Below are 9,025 nucleotides of genomic sequence, written 5' to 3'. Positions count from 1 at the left end.
ACATCCCCACTACTTAGTGCTTGTTTAGCCAGTACATCAACATCACCCACTACTTAGTGCTTGTTTAGCCAGTACATCAACATACCCACTACTTAGTGCTTGTTTAGCCAGTACATGATCATCCCCACTACTTAGTGCTTGTTTAGCCAGTACATCAACATCACCCACTACTTAGTGGCTGTTTAGCCAGTACATCAACATCCCCACTACTTAGTGGCTGTTTAGCCAGTACATCAACATCCCCACTACTTAGTGGCTGTTTAGCCAGTACATCAACATCCCCACTACTTAGTGCTTGTTTAGCCAGTACATCAACATCCCCACTACTTAATGCTTGTTTAGCCAGTACATCAACCTCCCCACTACTTAGTGGCTGTTTAGCCAGTACATCAACATCACCCACTACTTAGTGGCTGTTTAGCCAGTACATCAACTGCCTTGTTCCCCTCCACATGGGTTGGGACCCAAGTATCTATTATCTATATGGTTTTGTAGTATGTGATAAAGCAGGTCTCGTCTCCTTTGTGAGCTAAAGGACTGAAAACTCATCAACACTGCACATGACTCAGAGCAAATTTCTACACTGTCTGGCTTGACTTCCTCCACCCACTGCAAGGTCAATAGTATTAGTAGTAACAGTAGTAGTAGTACTAATAACAGTAGTAGTAGTAACAATAGCAATAGTAGTAGTGACAGTAGTAGTAGAATTAGCAGTAGCAATAGTAGTAGTAACAGTAGTAGTAACAATAGTAGTAGTAGTAACAATAGCAATAGTAGTAGTAGCAGTAGCAGTAGTACTAATAACAGTAGTAGTAGTAGTAGTAGTAACAATAGTAGTAGTAGTAACAGTAGTAGTAGTAGTAACAGTAGTAGTAGTAGTAGTAACAGCAGTAGTAGTAGTAGTAACAGTAGTAGTAGTAGTAACAGTAATAGTAGGAGTAGTAACAGTAGTAGTAGTAGTAACAGTAGTAGTAGTAACAGTAGTAGTAGTAGTAACAGTAATAGTAGGAGTAGTAACAGTAGTAGTAGTAGTAACAGTAGTAGTAGTAACAGTAGTAGTAGTAGTAACAGTAATAGTAGTAGTAGTAGTAACAGTAGTAGTAGCGGTAGTAGTAGTAGTAACAGTAGTAGCAGTAGTACTAATAACAGTAGTAGTAGTAGTAGTAGTAACAGTAGTAGTAGTAACAGTAGTAGCAGTAGTAGTAACAGTAGTAGTAGTAGTAGTAGTAATAACAGTAGTACTAGTAACAGTAGTAGTTGTAGTAGTAGTAACAGTAGTAGCAGTAGTAGTAACAGTAGTAGTAGTAGTAGTAGTAATAACAGTAGTAGTAGTAACAGTAGCAGTAGTAGTAATAACAGTAGTAGTAGTAACAGTAGTAGTTGTAGTAGTAGCAGTAGTAGTAGTAGTAACAGTAGCAATAGTAGCAGTAGCACTAATAACAGTAGTAGTAGTAGTAACAGTAGTAGTAGTAGTAACAGTAGTAGTAGTAGTAACAGTAGTAGTAGTAGTAGTAACAGTAGTAGTAGTAACAGTAGTAGTAGTAGTAACAGTAGCAATAGTAGCAGTAGCACTAATAACAGTAGTAGTAGTAGTAACAGTAGTAGTAGTAGTAACAGTAGTAGTAGTAGTAACAGTAGTAGTAGTAGTAGTAACAGTAGTAGTAGTAGTAGTAGTAACAGTAGTAGTAGTAACAGTAGTAGTAGTAACAGTAGTAGTAGTAACAGTAGTAGTAGTAACAGTAGTAGTAGTAGTAGTAACAGTAGTAGTAGTAACAGTAGTAGTAGTAGTAGTAGTAACAGTAGTAGTAGTAGTAGTAACAGTAGTAGTAGTTGTAGTAACAGTAGTAGCAGTAGTACTAATAACAGTAGTAGTAGTAGTAGTAGTAGTAGTAACAGTAGCAACAGTAGCAATAGGGTATTTTCTGGGAATTTTCGGTGTCGAAGTTTGCGACTACAGACAATTATAATAATATAGTTATTGGCGGGGAAACCCATTCATTTTAATAGCGGGACACCAAGGTTCGTATTTCAGCTTTGAAACCGATAGACTAAAATTTATTTTAGATTAAATTTATCTATTTGTACGTTTTGCCTGAAAAATATGGTCGCTAGTGTTTGTATATGAACTGAACGTTTAATATGTTGTTTAGATTTAATTGAAAAAAATAAGCCAATTTCAATGTAAAACGCAATTTTGCCCAAAATGATCTGCTGGAATAATGTATTGAGATGGGAGTCATATTTAAATAAATGTATCATAGAAGAGAAAGTCACCTAAACCGGGTTAAATGTAGGGAATAACGGAGAGATACGATACAGTTTTGTGCCACCAGGATGATATATTTTTTTTATGAATCGACTGACATACGATACATTTAGCACAGAACATGGTACGTTTAAATGTAGGGAATATATATTTTACAGAGGCAGGCTGACTTGCGGCGTCGTCTTACGTTGAACAACATTGTTCCTCAAATTATGACAGAGAAAAGGGGTTGTGGTATTTAGAGGGAAAATGCGTGCATTATAGCTTTGAATTACTTTTCAGAAGTGGCTAAAAGTTCCAAATACATTTTTTTAAAGGAGCTGAATATCGTAAGGATAGTCTGAAAGATGCTACAGCTCGCAACAGAATTGCTTGGCATTCAATTGGGCTATATAGTGCACTACTTTAGACGAGAGTCATATTCCCTATATAGTACACTACTATAGACCAGAGTCCTATTCCCTATATAGTGCACTACTTTAGACGAGAGTCATATTCCCTATATAGTGCACTACATTAGACGAGAGTCCTATTCCCTATATAGTGCACTACTTTAGACCAGAGTCATATTCCCTATATAGTGCACTACTTTAGACCAGAGTCCTATTCCCTATATAGTGCACTACATTAGACGAGAGTCCTATTCCCTATATAGTGCACTACTTTAGACCAGAGTCATATTCCCTATATAGTGCACTACTTTAGACGAGAGTCCTATTCCCTATATAGTGCACTACATTAGACGAGAGTCATATTCCCTATATAGTGCACTACTTTAGACGAGAGTCCTATTCCCTATATAGTGCACTACTTTAGACCAGAGTCATATTCCCTATATAGTGCACTACATTAGACGAGAGTCCTATTCCCTATATAGTGCACTACTTTAGACGAGAGTCATATTCCCTATATAGTGCACTACTTTAGACGAGAGTCCTATTCCCTATATAGTGCACTACTTTAGACGAGAGTCCTATTCCCTATATAGTGCACTACTTTAGACGAGAGTCCTATTCCCTATATAGTACACTACTATAGACCAGAGTCCTATTCCCTATATAGTGCACTACTTTAGACGAGAGTCCTATTCCCTATATAGTGCACTACTTTAGACCAGAGTCCTATTCCCTATATAGTGCACTACTTTAGACGAGAGTCCTATTCCCTATATAGTGCACTACATTAGACGAGAGTCCTATTCCCTATATAGTGCACTACTTTAGACCAGAGTCATATTCCCTATATAGTGCACTACTTTAGACGAGAGTCATATTCCCTATATAGTGCACTACTTTAGACGAGAGTCCTATTCCCTATATAGTGCACTACTTTAGACGAGAGTCCTATTCCCTATATAGTGCACTACATTAGACGAGAGTCCTATTCCCTATATAGTGCACTACTTTAGACCAGAGTCCTATTCCCTATATAGTGCACTACTTTAGACCAGAGTCCTATTCCCTATATAGTGCACTACTTTAGACGAGAGTCCTATTCCCTATATAGTGCACTACTTTAGACGAGAGTCCTATTCCCTATATAGTGCACTACTTTAGACGAGAGTCCTATTCCCTATATAGTGCACTACTTTAGACGAGAGTCCTATTCCCTATATAGTGCACTACTTTAGACGAGAGTCCTATTCCCTATATAGTACACTACTTTAGACGAGAGTCATATTCCCTATATAGTGCACTACTTTAGACGAGAGTCCTATTCCCTATATAGTGCACTACTTTAGACGAGAGTCCTATTCCCTATATAGTACACTACTATAGACCAGAGTCCTATTCCCTATATAGTGCACTACTTTAGACGAGAGTCCTATTCCCTATATAGTGCACTACTTTAGACGAGAGTCCTATTCCCTATATAGTACACTACTATAGACCAGAGTCCTATTCCCTATATAGTGCACTACTTTAGACGAGAGTCATATTCCCTATATAGTGCACTACTTTAGACCAGAGTCCTATTCCCTATATAGTGCACTACTTTAGACGAGAGTCCTATTCCCTATATAGTGCACTACATTAGACGAGAGTCCTATTCCCTATATAGTGCACTACTTTGGACGTATTGATGTTTGGTTAGGTAACGCCAGTGAATTCGAACAAGAAGTTAATTCTAAAAACACTATCTGTTTTCATTACGGGGAACAAGTAAATGTCTTATCTTAAAGGGACAGCGCACGTTTATCACAGTGGTTTGAGTGTATGGCAGTGTATAAAATATTTTGGGGCGACAATTTGGAGATGGACTGAATGAGTTACATGAAACATCGAGGGATTTGGAGCGAATGATGTGAAGGGATTATCATAATTATTGGGTGTCGTTGTTGTAGTAAACGTTTGGGTTAAGGGGATTTCCCTGTTCCCAGAGACAAGATATCTTAAAGGGGTACACTCACAGATGGAATATTAGGAGTTTTAATTAGACAAGTGAATAATGTATTGGGAATAGAGTCGTAATTAAAATGCTAAGTCGAAGACGAGACAGTTACTTAGATCAAAATTAATTCTAAATAATAACGAAGAGACAATTAAGATTTATGCCCATCGAAATGTTCGTATAAATTGAGCGAATTGAGAGATGAGAGATGCTGATTGATGTTGTAAATTCTAATTCAGGATTCAACAGATGTGATAAATTAGGTTTGGTTTATTGAACCCGTACTACTGGTGCTGCAGACAGCCAACAATTATTTACTATTCATTGAAAGTCGTTGTTGGTCGACTCTCGGCTGAGCGCTTGTTGATGACATCACTCGGCAAGGCACTTTTGTCGCCACGGAAACGATGTTGTGACTGGGGGTAACGGAGAAAATTGTTTGCTGATAAAAGTGTTTTGTTTATTTGGTTACTGGTTACGGTCAATTTTAGGGTTTGATTTAACTTAATTAAACATTGTATTCTGGTGTGTTTAAGTAGGATTCCTTATTCCGGGACGGATGGAAGTTATCTAAAATATGTAAATTGAAGGAGCCATTGGAGAATGCGTTTACATTTTTATTAAATATCTGGTATTAAATTACGGATTCCTTACACTGAGAAATGTACCACATTTGTGGCAGAGGGAAAAAGTAATACATTGGATAATAAGGTTATCTGGTTAATTGTATCTAAAGGTAGCATGTTCATTTAAGTAAACATATCCGTAGACGATGTTTAAAACTTATGATTAATGATTTGAGTCAAAGGGGAATTATCATTAGGTTTAGTTCACTTTTGAGTTTCTGAATGGAAGTAGCATAGTGAATGCTAGTTTGGCGTTTTGTGTTCTTCTGGGAAAATTGATGTTTAGGTTTCTCAATTTTAGATGTTTCCTGGGATTATAATCATGGGGAGAATGAGGCCATAAACGACCAAATTGAAAAAGACCTGGAAGTTTATTAAGTTGTTTATTCATTAAGGTTTGCAAATATATACACATGAAACATTTGTTAGGACTATTTGTTTTAGTGCAAAGGTATTTTAAAGAGGCACGCTCACATATGGAACTTTATGAGTTTTTATTTTATGAGTTTTAATTACACAAGTTCATTTTTTTGATTTTAAGGATAAAGGGTTCTTTAATATGTCTAATGTAGTATGGAACATGACTATAAAAGGGTGGTATGACCTATTGACCTTATCATGGCTATCTTTTGGGGTCTGATCAGCCTCAGGGGAGAGCCATTTGTATTATGAATGTGTGGTCATTTGGGTTACTAGTTTTAAGGTAAATTAATTATAATGGAGTTTTAGTTTGGGGTTTAGAATTATTGTTTGAATCACTGATGAGAAAGTGTTTCAGGATTCTGTTTTACAATATTAGCTGTGAAGTTTTTTGAATTGGCTATTATTGATTTGGTATTACAACAGAAAAGAATCCTATTTATCATTGAGAATAAATAGGCGGAGATAAAACATGGTCCTTTGATGTTTGGACAGGACACCTTTCAGTTGATCTGTATAAACATGAAAAGTGAAGGCATTTACAATGTATCAACCATAATGCTATACAGTATATGACCAGTATATGACTGATGTTAAAGGACAGCTGCTGAATGAATAATACAACACACATTATATTAAAACACATTCCAATCAGAATAATACATGTATCAGTTAATAGATCACATTTGATCAAATGCCACTATTGTTCCAGCAGGTGGAGCTACAATGTAACAACATACAGCATTGTGACTCACAGTTCTATATTAGAATTCCATGAGTTCCATTCTGATGGTTGTTATGGTGATCAGGTGATCTCAGCCTCACTCTTCTTCAACACGGTCACCTGTTCAACACAGAAGTAGTTCATCAGAGTGGCCATGTATTTACTTATCCAATACAGAACCACTTAGAAATGTAAATCATATCAGATGTTTTACTAGTCAATACTGTGCTACAGTACAAGTACCACCAATATTTACTCCTCATCAATATCTGGGCTATTTACTCCTCATCAATACCTGGGTAATTTCTCCTCGTCAATACTGTGCTACAGGACCAGTACCACCAATATTTTTCCTTATCTTAAGAGAGAGGGCTATATGAATCGACTCACCCAGTATGGAAGGAGGTGGAGTATAGTGAAGGTGAGAGTTTTTGACTGTAATCCGGAGAGAGGGCTGTATTGCATAAAGATACGCCTTACCCTTTAAACAGTAATGAAGGAGGATCTAGGGTTGTGGTATGATGGATATGACCAGTTTTTGGTCGACACCCTAGTACGGTTCCGGGTAGAGGAGGTTAGGCCAGTATGGTAAAGCTGTTCACGAAAGCAGGAATGCCAGATAACGACAGTTGCATTGATTTGCACTATTTATATCCACAGGTTCCTCCCTTTACAGTAACCGGAGGAGATTATTACCGTTTGGCCCGGTACAGTACTCTTGGGAAATGATGTCAGGGCGAGGTTTTACCGGCAGATTGGACAGGATTATGTGGGAATGCGGGAATGTGTGTGGATTATGGATTATGTGGGAATGCCTTTCACACTCATTCAACACCAAGACATGAAGTTTGGCCAAACGGGAGAAAAGAGCTACTCCATCTGGGTCTTTTGATGACAAAGTATATATTGATAACATTGGGGTTCCACGGGGGGGGGTGCCAGATGAGTTCAAAGCAGGAAAGCAGATCCTAGCAGGATTAGAGTTAAGCATTTCCGGGTGGTCTACTCTCAATAAGAATGTGGAATGGATTAATTATATTTATTATAATCAACAGCGCTTTATCAATTGTACCAGAGATGCTATTAAAGGTTTTGGAGAACAGACTGAAGCAACCAACCTGATGGCTTGGCAGAATAGAATTGCATTAGATATGTTATTGGCTGAAAAGGGAGAAGTATGCGTGATTATCGGGACCATGTTTGTGCTTACATCCCAAATAACACAGCTCCGGACGAATCAGTGCCCGAAGCCTCAGCTGGTTTGACCACCCTGGCTCACGGTTTGGCAGAAAACTCTGGGGTGGATACTTCTCTGACTAATTGGTTTGATAGTATGTTTGGAAAATGGAAAAATATTATGATCACTGTATTATGGGCTACATTTACCTGTGTGACTGTTTTAGTTTTATGGGGCTGTTGTCTAATTCCCTGCGTACGAGGCCTTGTTTCCAGGACTCTGGAGAAATCGATGACAATAGATGGTGAGGTACCAGCTGATTCCAGGTTCTGACCCGTGGAGTGCTGAATGCATGTCTACAGACCAAGTGGACGAATCTGGATCCTTCATTTGCGGGGGAATTTATATTTGATGAGACCATTTTTGATGTTTAGGGAGGTTAGGTTGTATCTCGTTTCAATATTAGACTGTTGTTTTATGAAGATGTTAACGAAAATCCTGATAAGAGTTATGATTCTGATGTAGGCCTAAGAAACAGTCAGTGCGAATGCAAGTAGTGGGTTATGTTTAGGTGATGTTTTGATGAGAAGAAATATTTCTAATAAAAATAGAAATAGGCTTTTTTAATATTACAATATAACTACATGTGTGATTGGATGTATACTATGTAATCAAAGGGTGGATATGTTAAGGGAATTTTTATCAATGATGACTAATTATGTATACATTTCAATCAGGAATGACTAATCAGAATACTATTATGTTACTGTATATGTACTAATCAGAATACTATTATGTTACTGTATATGTACTAATCAGAATACTATTATGTTACTGTATATGTACTAATCAGAATACTATTATGTTACTGTATATGTACTAATCAGAATACTATTATGTTACTGGATGTACTAATCAGAATACTATTATGTTACTGTATATGTACTAATCAGAATACTATTATGTTACTGTATATGTACTAATCAGAATACTATTATGTTACTGTATATGTACTAATCAGAATACTATTATGTTACTGTATATGTACTAATCAGAATACTATTATGTTACTGTATATGTACTAATCAGAATACCATTATGTTACTGTATATGTACTAATCAGAATACTATTATGTTACTGTATATGTACTAATCAGAATACCATTATGTTACTGTATATGTACTAATCAGAATACTATTATGTTACTGTATATGTACTAATCAGAATACCATTATGTTACTGTATATGTATTAATTTTCTTTTTCATCCTAGTACTGAATATAATGTGTGTAAATATAATCAAGAATTAGAACAATGACTGTCTGTTCCTTGGTAGAAATGAATGAACTATATTGCCAGTCTGGCTAGAAGGCTTATCTTCACAAGCCTTATAAACCCTTATGAATTGACAGAGCGTTTC

This window comes from Oncorhynchus keta, unplaced genomic scaffold (genome assembly GCF_023373465.1).
Source record: "Oncorhynchus keta strain PuntledgeMale-10-30-2019 unplaced genomic scaffold, Oket_V2 Un_scaffold_14044_pilon_pilon, whole genome shotgun sequence".
NCBI classification, from domain to species: domain Eukaryota; kingdom Metazoa; phylum Chordata; class Actinopteri; order Salmoniformes; family Salmonidae; genus Oncorhynchus; species Oncorhynchus keta.
Note: the sequence above shows the minus strand (reverse complement) of the source record.